Source organism: Stegastes partitus, unplaced genomic scaffold (genome assembly GCF_000690725.1).
Source record: "Stegastes partitus isolate 25-593 unplaced genomic scaffold, Stegastes_partitus-1.0.2 Scaffold264, whole genome shotgun sequence".
Classification (NCBI taxonomy): Eukaryota; Metazoa; Chordata; class Actinopteri; family Pomacentridae; genus Stegastes; species Stegastes partitus.
In genome coordinates, this window is record NW_007577995.1 from 156208 (window position 1) to 172141 (window position 15934).

Here is a 15934-nt window from a genome sequence, read left to right on the forward strand (position 1 = left end):
GGTGTCCCCTGCCTTCACCCTGAGTCAGCTGGGATAGACTCCAGCCCCCCACGACCCTAATGAGGATTAAGCGGTGTATAGATGATGGATGGATGGATTTATTTGCAAAGGATAAATAAACTGTTTTAACTTTTGCTGAAAACAGTTGGTGCAAACATTGCAAAGTACTTCAAATGTCTCAGAATGTAAATTTTGTGAAGGCAGTCGAGAAGTCAGTTGAAGTAGCCGAACCTAAACTAAATTAATTGCAGGTGTAAGTCTTAAAATGTGACTTAGTTGCTTGTAAACTAGCATTAGAGTTGGAAAGACTTGAAAACAGTGGAAGCGTAATTATTGGAATTAGTTGAACATTTAGTTTAAACCCTTTAGGCGCGTACATTACGAGACGATGTGTAAGCCCAGAAAATCGTGAAAGTGCTAAAAAAAAGTAAGAGGAGTTTAAACAGTTTAAATGAAAGCTGACAACTGTGGCATAAAAATCATCAGAAGCATCCGCTGATTTACTGGTTATTTAAAAACAAATGCGCAGTTCTCGGAAAGCATAAGTCAAATAAACAACATTTTGTAGTCATACTGATGTCAGGTCAGTCTAGAGTGAGATGGACTCATTGTGAACATCATGTTCAACGTGTCACCTAAACTATATTCTTCTGTAAAGCTCTCAGCAACCTGGCAATGTGCAGACGATTAATATTTATCAGCACATAAAGTTCACTCAAGTTCAAAATAAATGTGATGATGGTCTTTTAAAATGCCACAGCTGCACTGCATGTGTTTATGAAGACAATTTTAAGCTCTAATTATTGTTCTCATAATGTTAACATGATAGGCCAAAACTACACCACAGAGCTGTCACCAAATAATAAATTAAGGTGTCTATTTTCCTCACAGTGCGGTCATGATTGTGCACCTATCATTCAGGACTGAAGTAGACAAAACTGACCTTGAATCTGCTGCAAGGGACAAAGCCTGACTAAAATGGCCCCCAGACAAAACATGTTGGATTAGCAAGGTCACATGACCAAGATGTTGACTCAAGTGTAATTCCAACACATCCAATTACCCAAATTTCAGTCTAACCCAAAAGCCAAAAGAAAGGAAAATATGGGAGTGCTCAGTAGGTGCTCAGTGTGCAGTGCAAGACCAGAAAAAAAAAACCCTGAAAGCTGGCAGAACATGACAACACTGTAATCAAGTCAGAGTTAAAAGGGACTTGGGGAATATCTAAAATTAACCGAAGCATGATGTCTGTTCAAATATTCATACTGACTCATGAATCCGCATGCTTTAGTAATTTATGTGTTCAAGTGGAATTATTTTTTATTGGTTTCAAAAGCCTCCAGCTTGTGTATACCTTTCCCTCTCCCGAGTCAGGCACCAAGGAGCACCAGATCCATTACTGTCCAAATACTATCTCCTGTTCAGCGCGTTCAGTCCCGCCATACGCTGTCATGCCAGCAGCAGCGGAGACAAAGACGTACAGCGGCTCGCTCTGTCAGACAGACAAGCGCTACACAGTGCACTTGTGCCCTGACAGAATTGTACCAGTACGTGGTACATAGTGTCACACATTATCCCTGCAGTGGCTGCTCCCAATCCCCCAGGTCAGAAATGAGAGAGGAGACACAAGGAGTTGGCAGACCACATCAGTCAATACATGTTTACCTTGATGGTTTTGATAATGGCCTATCACGCTGTTCTCTGTACATCTCTGAAGCACTTTCCATTCAGTGGATAAAGACCCACTTATGTATAATAGACTGTGTATCCTCAGCATCCTGTGCAATAACAAAATAAAAATGTGTCTAATGAGAGTTAATCTTCTATTGATAAATCTGTAGATTTGGGCATCATATGCCCCTTGGACACTTCTGTCACCGCACTCTTTACAAGCAGCATCTCTTACACATACATATATAGAAAGATGTGGCTGCTAAGCATGTACACTTATTAGTGAATATGTCGGAAAGCGGTCCAAAAATAGAGGCGACTGTCTGACTCTCTTCTCTAAACAGTCAATCTGATCGGCAGTCACATTTAAGCAGCATCTGGACAGGTGTGTGCAGACAAGAGGAAGCAGGGGATGAACTTCTTGCTCAAGTTCTCTTCACTTTTTACATGTACAGTCAAGTGGAACACCACAAATGCTTTCGTGGAGAGCTGTCAAAAGTTGTGCACCTTCATATCAACGTTCATCGCGTCTCCATCCTCTCGATGACGGTCAGAGTTTGAGTCCATCTTCAGTTGTGGCTGCTCAAAAACAGCTTGGCCACAGTTGCCTTCGAAAGTGGTCAAACAACACATGATATCAACTGTTGGTCAGGGCAACATCCCAATTATCAGCAGGTTTTTGGCATTTCCTTGTTAGGTGTTGTGCCTGCAAACGTCACATCCTACGTAAAGTAATGCCCCGTAGCTGGAGAGCTCTGATAGAAATATGAACATTGCAGCATGTAAACTCTGTCTACAGGTCTCTGATCAATCCCTGCCTTGTGTGCAGCTTGTCCTGAACTGCTGTTACCTAACAGACAGCCAGAGAAACAAGAAATATGATGGTAAATAATGGATGATATGAATAAATGATCGATAAGCTTAGGCAAAGGGGAAAAGCAGGACTTTGATAATGCAGAACACAAGCTGTATTTTCACTCATTTTCCCTCACTAATGGTCTGGATAGAACTGCTAAAACAAGCAAAGAGGTAAATTTAGCAGGCAGAGAGCAAACTGTGTTTACGACTCAGTTGGTACAGAAATGGCACAGTCATGGTACAGTGTGCAGAAACCTGGATGCTGTTACGATCATGTAAACCGACTACACCAACTGCTAGGTTCCAGGTAAACTTCATATCCAGAACAAAATCAGAACCAGGCAAGGCCCAAAACTGGGATACTGATACGCATGTACACACACTCGTTGAATTGATTTTTGTCATTATCAGATGCGTTAAGGTAAACATGTGTTGACCCCATAAGGCACGCTACACCGACAGGAGACAACCTGTGCTCAAAGTTCACAGAATCTCAAACAGAAAGAACAAACGACATCCACAGACTGTTGTTTTTTGCAGGACGACCACGACGAAGAAGCACAGCGACGTACTGAATCACATCTATGCATTCATGTTACAGAACGGAGACCCAGTCCTCCCAAGTGCGCTGAGGCCCTCAGTCTGCCCAGCGACGTGCAGCAGGAAGCTGAGGGTTTTTTTTGGGAATAAGAAGAACTACAATTAACCCTTACAACCTGGGCTACGTCTCAGTGACACACACCGTACACACTTCTACCCCCCTCCCCTTCCTGTTCTCTCAACGCTCATGGCGGCGAGCATAAAGCACTCTCAGTGTGTCCATGATGTACCTATACAATATACATGCAGAGTCACAATGCAGCATGCACAGCAATCATCTGATAACAGAGAGCTGACTAAGTTTTTTTTTTAAATCTCTGACATCACTGAGACACACATGACATGACCCTTCCCAGGATTCAGTGGGACACACAAAGCACTTTTCCTGAGAACCGGTTTAAACCGGTCGGCTAGTGTGTGTGTGTGTGTGTGTGTGTGAGAGTGTGTGTGTGTGTGACTCTGTCAGTGTGTGTGTATGACTGAGCGAGAAGCTGAAGCTGGTTTTAACCCTTCAGGTGCTGGAGCCGGCGCAGAGCTTCCACACTGACGGCCATTATACAGTGAGTGCACAAAGTGTGTGTGCGCTCGTGTGTGTGTGTGTGTGTGAGTTTGTATACTGGGGTGGGGTGTTGTGATGACAGTATCAATTGTGGTGCATTTAGCTGTGAAATGATGCTGGTAGAGGAAGTTAGACATGAGGAACGCCACCCAGCACACCCACCCACCCACACTCACCTCCACCGCTCATACCCAACCTTAGACGGACACTGACCCTATCTTTGTAATGGGGGATCTGAATGGCTGACGGGTTTCACATTTCATCTCCATAGCAGTTTACACACAACTCCTTCAAGCCCACACACACACACACAGAGACGGTGGATCAGGCCCACCCACCCAACAACTTGACATCCCATGCAACCAGTGGAAAGCAGCTGAAAGGAAAACTCAACTTTACATGTCTCACAAATTCATACGGTCACTGACACACATTAAAATAACCTACGCTGTCCATTTCAGCGTTATACTATTTTTACCAGGAGGTCCGCGTGATTATCAAAGCGTCACGGTAGACTTAGCCGAACTACATTATGGTCCTGATAAGTATTTAAATAAGATGGAAATCCTCAAACAGCAGTAATGACATCGTAAAGGCTTCGTTGCACAGCGATGGATGGGGGTCATGGTTCTTACGTTTGCAGGGCCGACTGTTTGGTTGTCACTCTTCTTATATGTTTTCATCGAACTACTAGCATCCCATTCTTTCTCAGGTATCGACAGACATCTCCTGTCGAATCCCTTTTGACAAGGGACGAAGTTCGACTGTCCCCATGAGAACAATATTTCCAATCAAGCTCCTGGATGAGGGAGACTTCTGTACAAGGGGTACAACTAGTACACACAAGTAGAGATATGTCATGTGCCACGGTGATGCTATTTGTACTGTTCAAAATGTGATTTTACCTGCCACGCCACAATCAGCAGAACAAGCTGAATTAGTCATTTTAGCTGCTGAAGCAGACAAAGCAACACACATCTAGTGAGTCTCACGTCTGAACCCTGCAGTGAGAGCCAAACCATAAACCCAAACTGTGTCTCCACATCTATTACTTAATAATTAATTACATTATTTAAAAAAATAAAAAAAAACTGAATGCTTGTGGTGAAGCTGCCAGGTTTGCAAACAACAAAAGCAACCCGCATTTAAATTTAATGAGAATTAGGTAAAAAAGAATGATTTAAAATAGAGCAATAAATGAATTACATCATCTGGTATGCTGTTTGAATGCTGCACCGTTTGGAGAGGTTTTATAAAATGTAGCAGCTACACCCAAAAGGAATAAAACTGTAATGACCAAATTGTATTTCAATTAGTATGCCGGGCTCACTTCTAAAGTGAAACAACATTGTGGGAGTTTTTTGTGGCTCATGCTTTGTAAAGTGACTTCAATGCGCAGATGAAATGTTTCAAAACTGATTGCAATTACTGTTTTTCCAATAATGCCGCAGCCCTCAGCCTGTCTGTGCACGCTCATTACTCAGGATACAGTCGTATAATGAAAACAAACACTGCCTTTGATATAATCATCCTTACTATATCTTTAGGATATGATAATTAATGAGAGCTAATAAGGCTCTTAAATGCATCCAAATAACGTGTTCAGTGAAGCTGGGTTCATTATCAGTGCTTAATTCTTGATACTCTATAAATTACTAATCTGTATTTGATAAGCTCCTTCACATGATCGTGTTTTTGTAAGTATTTATCTAATCAAACTCAATTAGCCAATTAGCATTCAAAGTGTAATTAAATCACAATGATCAGCACCACATTATCAAATTGCACTGTGTAGGTACTTGACTCTTGACAAGCGTGCCTTTCACCAGTGCAGAATAAACGTACTTTAAGCTGGTGTCAGGTTTCCACCACTATCACAGCACTGCTCATCTCTGTCTTCTCCTTCGGCTTCGAGGTGGTTATTTATCTAGTCACTCATGGATCCTGTCAGGCGTCCGTCACTCAATCATCTTTCATTCACACCGGCAGACTCGCTCTCAACCACCGCTGACGTCTGGCTGCGCGTACAGTATGTGTTCAGCACTTTATTTACACACTGGCGGACCTTTACCCTGTGAAAACATATTTCTACATCGCTCCAGGGTTTCAGAAAAAAAAAACTGTGCAAACTTTCAGCCACACAACCTTGTAAAACTGCTGCACCAGCAAAGTATTCTTATCCATTAGGTGGCTGCATATGTCAGAATAACCAATGATAGCAATGATGCACCAACTAAAAACAAAACCTTCGTTGCCTGATCACAATAGAACTATTCAATCTGACTTTGTGTATTGGAACAATCTAGCTCTGGAGCAAGTTACAACTACAGCAAACTCTTGTGGGTCACTGACTTGCACACTTAAACAACTTTAGAGCTTGACAGGTCAGTGCTTTATGTACCAGTCTAACATTCCTGTCTACACAAAACAGGCTGAAAAAGGCAATTAGTGAGCAAATTGCTCCATATATACTTGACGAAGTCTCTGATGCTTGACCAAACAGCCCCCCCGTGACCTCAGAAGTTATGTGCAGCAGCTTCAGATTTGGCCAGCAGATGACCCTTTACAGAACAGTGGCTGATTGCACAACTACTCTGGATCGGTCTTGTGTGTGATCACTGGAAGAGTGCTTTCTGGAAAGGGTGAGTTTCGTGAGCAACTTCTGACTCATTCGATTTTGTAATTTTTAATACTACAAAAACAGACACACTGGGGTGGGTAGTACGAGCAGCGCATCACGCTGCGGATGCACAACTTCTACACTGTCAATCAGAACAGGCAGCTCAGTAGTCCCAGAGTCAAAGCAAAGCAAAGCACTCTCCTCTCCTCTGAAAAACCCTTCACTAAAGGCAACCTGTGTATTGTTAGCACGTAAATAACGCTTTACAAGGCCTTTGTTCGCATGAACAACTGAGGGTTCATTCCAGATCACCACAAAGAGGCTGTAAAGTCTCCAAAAAGCAGCTCACTTTAGCACCAGACCATCCACAGTATACAAGGCATGTGAAGGATTTTTAAGTGGCTGTTGTACTAACTAACCAATAATTACTGCTAAGAATGCTAAAAATATAGAAGTGAAGCTGCAGAGGGATTAGTCAACAACAAGAAAATGCGACAAAATTTGGGTCCATCACTAGCAGCCAACTAATTATTATGGAGAGTTTGAAGTATTGGTCCAACAATTGGTGCGTTTTAAGTGCCTGTTGTACGAACTAACCAATAATTACTGTTAAGAGGGCTAAAATATAGAAACAGAATGATTAGTCAACAACAAGAAAAGGTGAGAAAGTGTAGGTACAACAGTCAGCTAAATAATTGGGGGTTTGGATGTTGGTCCAACAATTTAGAATTTTACAAACCATGTCATTAGTTAGAGAATAATCATCAGATATATCTAAATGCACCCTTAAAACAAATCACGTGACAACTTACTAATAGTCTACAATCAGAAAAGTCGAAGCTAAAAAGCAGCTAATGCAAATCCCAGACAATAGGACACAAATTATGAAAAAAAAAACCTCAATCAACTCAATCAAAAGCGTCATTAATAAAGAGGTTAACGTGAACAGCAGCACAACAACAAGGCTTCATGTGGGTTTGTGAACATACCATGAGCATCCCCGGCTTCCGTCATTTTAAACATTAAATATTTTTTAAAAAAAAAAAGAAAAAAAACGTTTTAAATCCACCAGAGCGCGTCCAGATAAACACACAAAAGAAATTTATTAGATAAACTGGTTGGATGGCAGAAATCCTGAGACCCAGCTTTGTCCTGAAGCGCTGCACAAACTCTGTGTGGGGAAATGTGTGTGTATGTGTGTGTGTGTCTGTCTGGGTGAGAGGAAGAGACTCTGTGTGTGTGTGTGTGTGTGTGTGTGTGTGAGTGTGTGTGTGTGTGTGTGTTCAGCTTTAAGAGGAGGAAGACTACGGTTGTCACAGAGAGAAGTAGGAAGATTAGCTACCAGATAGCAGAACCAACACTGGTGCCACGGGGCTTAAAGCGGGCAGCAGCGTCCACCATTAAGCAGCCAGTCCACCGTCCAAAGCAAACTCAGCCCTTTAAAAACTAAACCCAGCCCACACTACATGTGCAACTAGCCGGCTTTTTTATTATTGACGCCGCCTCGGAGGAGGTGTGCGTGTTATTAGTTAGCGAGCTAACATTAGCTACATCGCACAAAACAAAAACACGAAGCCACTTTAGCTAGCATACCAAAAAAAAAAAAAAAAAAAAAAAAGCGGCCAACGTCTCTCACCGTGACCGGCTCCAGTCAAACTACACAAAGTCCTCCGGGCCGGTCGGGCAGCTTTGCTCGTCATAACATGACCCACACAAAACCCCAGAACCGAGCCCGAATCGCTGACCTGGCAGCACCCTCGATGCGGGACAACCGTCGGTTCCGAAAGGAGGCACAAACTTTCACCCCGCTGCCCCTTCAAAAAAAAAAAAAAAAAAAAAAAAAAAAAAGTGCGAGGCTCTCCGGGACTGTTTACCTGGCTGTCCCCTCCCGAGGAACAAACCTTCGAGTCGGAACTCATAAATTTCACCGACCGGCCCACGGACTGGAGCTCGCCGCCGCCGCCGCCGCCGCCGCCGACGACGAGCCGCTGGCGATGTAACGTTGTAATCCTCACCTCGTTTAACGACTTCTACCGCACACAATCCGGTCCGCCGCTCGTATTTACAATCCGGCGTGCTTAAGGAAACGGAAAATAAAATAATTTTTGGCCGAGCGAGCCCCCCCTTTCTCCTCCCCGGTGCTCAACCTTTGGCTCTGCGGAGAAGTGTTACTTTTCAACAGCCCATCAGCTTCTTTATCGTCACAGATAGGTGGAGGAAAACCTGGCTCCTCTCGACGCGTCCGAATAAAAGGCTCCCCTCGATCCACTTACCAAAAAACTTCGGCTTCACCTAAGTCAACTTACTCGGTAGCTTTGTCGCCCGTTCTTCGCCGATGGTCGACCGAGGAATGTTTAATCTGCAGTTAACCTCGATAAATCGTTGCTTTTTTGAAATCCAGGGGATATCCTCTTTTTTTTTTTTCGGCCCTCCCCACTGCCGCGTCTGTTGCCAAATAATGCGCCTCAACACACATGGAGCCGCTGCGTCCTCTTAGTGGGCATGCGCACCTCGGCATACCAGGGCGACCGGATCACATCATGTAAGCCACTGACCACCAAGGGCCAGAGCAGGACGACAATGTCAGGGGGGCCCCCGGGGGTCCTCGGAGTGTGACCCATGACTGTACCGGGCGAGTACACGAATCCCCTCCAATACACATCTACACAAACACACCATGTTACAATGAAGACCTAAAAATATGCAACAACAAAAAAAAAAAAAACACACAAAACACCCCTCAGCATCACATTTGCCTCCATTTCTGAGAGCGTGTACATAACCCCCAAGTCACCGCATTTGATGTGAATCTGATAACACTTAAAACAGAGAATCACATGAGACACAGAACACACAACGCAATATTAATGTGAAAGCAAAACCTAATGGTGATATACAGGAGGAGCAAGAGGGCCAAAGCAGGCAGCTCCACCCACGAGTCCAGACCCCCATGGCCATCAAGTGTCCAATGTCGGTCCATTTTTTCATTGGATTGAGTGATGATTTGGACCACTGAAGCATTGTTCCATAATATTTTAACTCTCTGGTAGAAACACCTGTGACAGAATCCCATCTGCAGACCTTCTGTCCTCTGAATGCTCATATAGCACTTAAGGACACATTTTTATTGAAATTAGCAGTTTACATGTGTGCATTGTGCTTTAAGGAAGCTCATGCACTGGGAATTGTGGGTGCAGAGGTCAATAGGGGTCAACGTCTAATAAATGCTTCCTGTAATAGGTTAATGAAGCCACAGCAGGAAGTTCTGTCAATATAAATATGCGTTCAAGGTACATATATATATACCAGCAAACTCAGCTTCATATTTACCTCCGGTGTGTCTCCAGACATGGGGAACTGCATCACCATGACATCCTCAGCATCATATAATTATCTCCAATCTCTTCAGGTTCAGCCTTACATTTATCTCCCGGACCCCACATTAAGATCTTAGCTCTGTCACACTACTTCTTATGTATAAACAAACAAACAAAAAAAAAGAAAATATTCCAGTGAAACAATTACCTCCTGATTCTGAGTGCAGCCGCTGCAGTGTGAACCAGAGTAGGGTCATATGTCGTGAACCCAATCAACATATGGTATTTATGTGCGGCTTTAGTGTACGGATCAGAGGTGGGTTGGTTTCACGAGCGGTCATCAACGCTCGCAGTTAGACTGGGGATCCAAACATCCAGAACGCTCTCAGACGCCTCTGTAAAGGCTCCAGCTGGCTTCCACTTTCATGACAAGACCTGCATCCCTTCAAAGCGTCACTGTGAACTGAACTAATCCTCACTCATCCACAAACACGCATCTAAATACACACACACACACACACACACACACACACATATGAAATTCTAAAAGAAGTAGTCGTCCATAAAGACTGAAGTGGGTAGGGGGATGCTATTCTCCAACAGGTGGGGGGTTGAAGTGCTTTGTCAGCCTCACTCTGCCGTTCTTTAAATGACAAAGAAAAGAGCTCTCTAGATGTTGCTGTGTCATCAGGTCTGATTGTTTCCATTCGCTCGTGCTGCCACTCCATCTCCTGAGGTTACAGATTGTCTCGTATAAATGCAATCAAATCTGCAGCAAGGGGCCGTCTTTTCATAATCACCCAGCACAAAGTGAAAAAAAAAAAAAACATCCACTCTGGAGTTTACAGGTAATGATGAATCTTTCGGTTAAACCTTATTGCTGCTGCTGTGGACTCAGGGACGAGTGGATGTTACCCCAGCCAGTAACAACTCAATTAGAAAACAATCAGGGCTGTGGCTCCACTTGAGAACACTAAGGCCATGTCCTCTGTAGTTTTGTTTTCTGGGATGTTGGTTAATTTCAACAAGCCTGGGGGCAGTTTACATTTAGGAGTGAAGGGCTTTTCAGGCACAAGGCCACACGCCAAAACATTCAGAATGAAAATATAAAAAGTCAGCGACCAGTTATGTCTGGAACCAACATCTTGGGACGTTTTACTTGGAAACAGTCGACCTCATGGAGAGGAAAAGTCAAGAACTCACTAAATTTATTAAAACAAACAAATGCAAGATATAGATGTTTGGGACAAATTTGTGCCCATTTGTGTTGAACTTGCTGCTGGATAAGTGGTTAGTTTAACTGCTGCTGTTGCTAGATAAAAAAAATAAAAAATCAAGGAATTGCCTTTAAAAACAAAGCAGTCATCCTCTGGGGACCACGAATGCCTGTGCAAAATTACACACAGTCCATTGCTTTCTTCTGCAACACACTGCAAATGTAGATAAAAATGCACATAAGTGGTGTTTAATTGACTGATAACAGCAAAAATATCGAACATATGTTAATTGCAATAATGAAATTAATGATTTGTTATTCCCTCAGCAGGATAGTTTTGTTAAAAAAAATACTTCAAAATCTAAATTATTAAGACATTTTTTGAGACTTTTGTTGTCTGTTCATACTTTTAGCTTATAAAGGACTTGAGCTGAGAATTTCTGTTGGGATGGATCACGTTATTCCTCACTATCATTTAAACTTAATTCTTTATCACTGTAGCACAGTCGGTGCACACGTACAGTATAAGTGTAGAATGTGGTTTTGGAAACATAGAAAATGCCTACTATACTCCTCTGCTGTATATATGCATATAAACCTGTACGACAAAAAATTATCACCGTAAACATTCAGCACACACATAACACCATCTGATCTAAACAAGCTAGAGGGCCTCGTTGGCTGGTTGTCCAAGGTGAAATGGGTACTATCCATGTATACATTACATGTTATTTAAAATATAATGACAAGAACAATATTTTTTGAGTTTGACTTTGAACTATCACTAAATGTCACATCCCCAGTAGGAAGCCTTTACATGGCCTCCAATACGAACAATGTGTCTGTCTTGCACCGTTTTCAAGTTACAGTGCAGTCAAAATTTATGACCTGGAAATATCATCCAAGATCAAATGTAACATCACCAACAGAAAGCCCCAACATGGTTGCTAATCTGCACCAAGCACCATAAATCTACCTTCCACCATTTCAAAGGGATAAGGCATATTTAAAAACGTGACCTTTGACCTCTAGCGGAGCTGTTTTTGCACTGATTGACCTCAAAATCTAATCATTGTGAGGAGAGGCCATTCCTAGCTCACCTGTAAAACATCAGCTTGTTAGACCATAGCACTAAATCTAGAGACTGACACACAGACGGGACCGATTACTATTAATAATAGTTGAATCTACAGACTTTGCAAACATATTCTCCACTCTCTCCAATATGCTGCTCATGGAGAATTTTGGGATGCGCTACCTTGTCCATGGATGATTTTATAGGATGATTATCTTAATTAATAATCTAAAATAGCTGGGTAATTTGTGGTGGTCTTAAGCTTAATGTTTAAACTTCTTGGGTAAATTCGTAACACCAGTCTTATTTCTGAAAGGAGAGCAATCTGGCTCGACTGCTTGTTGTTTAAAACGTGCTGTACAACAGTGACTTGTCCTAAATATTGACTTCACTTCTGGGTATCACTGCTTTTGCTTTGTCTATCACACCCAGCTGATGGCATTTCACAGGATTTACAGTGTCGCTATCGTCATTGATTTATTCAGTTAATTGAGATCAATCAACTTTGTGTAACAATTAAAAATGCATGTACAACAAAAAATAACCCCAAACAATGAAGGATAAGTTAGATTTTTATGGATCAGAAATATCGACAGTAGCAATATATGACATGTTTTAAATATATTTTAGAATATTCAGTTATCAATAATATTCTCAGATGCCTAAATAATGTGGCTGGTGTCTTTATATTGTATCCTGCTGTTAATAGTCATGCTTGTTTTCTGTATTTTTATTTTTTAATTTTTTTTTAACAGCACCCTACTGTCATGATTTGGCTACTTTATAAGAGGGTACAATATGTGGCACTCACAACAACGTGGTGACTCTCTGAGGCTGGACTTTGGGATGTTGTACTGGATTACACATTGTTGTTTCTCTGCCCTCCTAATCTGTTCAAGAGGTGCAAATGTTTTGTTTAGCTACCAGTTGTTTTAGAACCATGAAAATCATCAACCTGGAACGAAGATAAGATAAGATACTGAAAACCAGAACTTTATTAATACTTAAGAAAACATGAAAACAAACTCGGTGCTAGTGTGACAGCAATTAGAAACAAGTATGATAGATAGTAGTAGCAAAAAAAAAGTAACCAGACTAGAAGAAGAAAGAAATAGCAGCAAGAAAGTAACAGTGCACATTATAATGAGATATTGCATACGACATAGAAACTGATACTGCACAAACTATTGAGAAAGTAACACTTTAAATGATATTGATGTTGTTAAAGAGGCCTCCCTGGGGGTAAATACACATCAGGAGTCATCTCATCAGTACTAACTTGATACTTGTGACATTGATTTAACTTTAACTGCAAAATGAATGATAAATAACTAAATGTTTTCTTCATTTTCTTTTAAAACTGTTTGATTATTGCCAGATCATTTTGAATTCAGGGGCAAAAGCTATACCTTCACTATCACCGATTTTTGAAATTCCTGGAAAAACAAAATCATATCAGTAATCATCAGGCGACAGTATTACTTAAAAACATGTTTTTTTGTTTAAACACACCCTTCGTAAGACTCTCACGTAAACAGTAAAAGTGTTTGATTCAATAAGACTAGCTAAGAGAAGTAATAATGGCAGTGATGCTGAAGCAGGTAAAGGGATGTTGCATATGAAAATGAAATATTGCTCATGATGCTGAGAGCGATATCGCACAAAACTATGGTGAAGGTAATGATGTTCATATTATTGTCAGATTAGAGTGTCTGATATTTCCTGCAGAAAGGAGGCAAACAGTTTTTGTGTTGTCAAAACGTTACATCAACATACCTCAAAAAAAAAAAAAAGTCTTATAATTTCCTCCCATCATCCAAGAAAAGCCCTAAAATTAAAATGTTCTATATCTAGTGGGGGGATTATTAAGGAGGGGGGGCTTCTTACCTCAGGGAGGCGTCTTATCCTGCTTTTACCCTGTCTGCATTTTTAATTGATATTCAGGGAGGATGGGGAGTGAATCCAGATTAGACTCTACACCAGGTTTAAAAATACATCAGTTAGAGGACAGTGAGGTTGTGTGCAGGTGAAGGATCAGTGTGAGGAGGCCCAGCATGCGGCTCCTCTCCGCCTCTCTCTCTCTCTCTCTCTCTCTCTCTCCGTGTGGAGGAGGCCTAATGGCCGCCCGGTACAACATGACAGCTTCAACTTAATCCTCATTAAGCACTGTAACAATGCAGGAAGTAGCTGCTGCAGTCACGATTAGACCGGCGCACTATTTGGCAGGAAACGGCTCCTTTTTCAGCAGCTACGTCCAAGACACCGTGAGCGTCCAAAAACTTTTTCTCTGCCCACTGAAAGCTCCCTGTGCGGGGGGGAGACGGACTCCCAGCAGCCCCGGGCACCGGCAGACGACGGAGGAGAGAGGGGGGGTGTGATTAGAGGCGAGTAGTTTCACTTATAAACACATATTTATTTATATAAACCGAAAAAAGACAAAAAAAAATTTGACGTTTGCAGAGGTTACCATTGAATACTGATATCTAGTTTTTATTTGTTTATTTGTTTTAATTTTATTTTATTTCGCTTTTATTCAGCTTTATTCCGCCCTGACATGAAGCGGTTTTGAGGTGGGATGATGCAATGTTTGACAGCACAAAAATAACTCAGCACACGGAAACCTCCAGGGAACCTTTTAAGAACTTTGCTTAAAGACGACTGAGCTTTTTCTTTTATACATATCCAAACTTTTTTTTTTTTTTTTACTGATTACATAAGACTGACATGGAGAGGTATGCCTTAGCTTGAACAAAATATAAATACATTTTCTGCTATGTGTAAAAGTATGAGGGCACAATGTTAAAAAAAAAAAAATCAATAAAAATAAACGTAAAAAATAAAAAATGGTGGAATTCACTTATGTTCAAAAGCTGAAAAAAAAATGAAAATAAAGGAAAATATCTGTAAAATAATGATGCTTTCGGCTGATTTAAATACAATAAAACTGTAGATTTGGGCCACATGTTATAAAAGAACAGTTTGCTTTTGGTGTAAATACAGATTTTTGATGTTTTTGTCGTTGTTGCTGTGATTTTACCAGATATTTGTAATTTAACAAAACAGGAGAAATCTGTAAAACAGCTGTTAAACAACTATTTACCGTTTTAAAATTCTTATTTTACAAAACATTTTTTTTGTTTTGGAACAATGCCAATATTTTTTGCTGAATTAAATACAGTAAAACTGTGATTTTACAGGTGTGCATCATGAAAGAACCAATTACTATTTGTAAAAATATAGATTTTTGATGTGGACATAAAGCACAGTTCCGGTCTTTTTAAAAAAAAAGTATCATTAAGATGTAAATTTATATTTTTATTTTGTAAATTTACTAGATATTATCAGTAATTTAGCAAACTAAGGAAATATGTCATAGATTTTTAAAAAATATTTACAAATTTTCAATCTTTGATATACACATTTTTTCTTTCAAATAATGGCAATATATGGGAAGCAATAACATTTTTAGCTGACTTAAATACAGTACAGCAGTTTCATTTTACAGTCACATATTGTCAAAGAACAAATTTGTGAAAATATTTATCTTGGATTAGAACATTATGTTCAGCTTTGGCCTTTTTTTTTTAGTAACAATGAATTTTTTTTAATGTTTTTTTTTTTTATTGTTGTTGTTTGGAATAGGCAATACAAAATAGTTGAACATTTTCCGAAAGGCACATATGCTTGTTCAATGTCCTTTCCCAGTCTTTTTGTGTGTGTGAGCACCTATAAGTCCTTGGCTGAAATTCTCCACTGGATGCTGGTGTTGTTTGGAGTCTGTACTTGAACTCGTCGGGGCTGCAAAATCCCCCAAAATACATCCCAGAGGGTAAGTCTTAATGTTCTCAGGCTTTGTTTCGCCTTCTTCAACCCACTTGACCATAAGTGACCGCCATCCTCGTTGCTCGTTTCCCTTGTATTGCTTGTTGACCTTTCTTCATCAACCCGTTGTTGATACCAAACAAACACAACATAGAACAAATGAACTGTGGGAGCTTACATTTCCAGCATTTCCAGC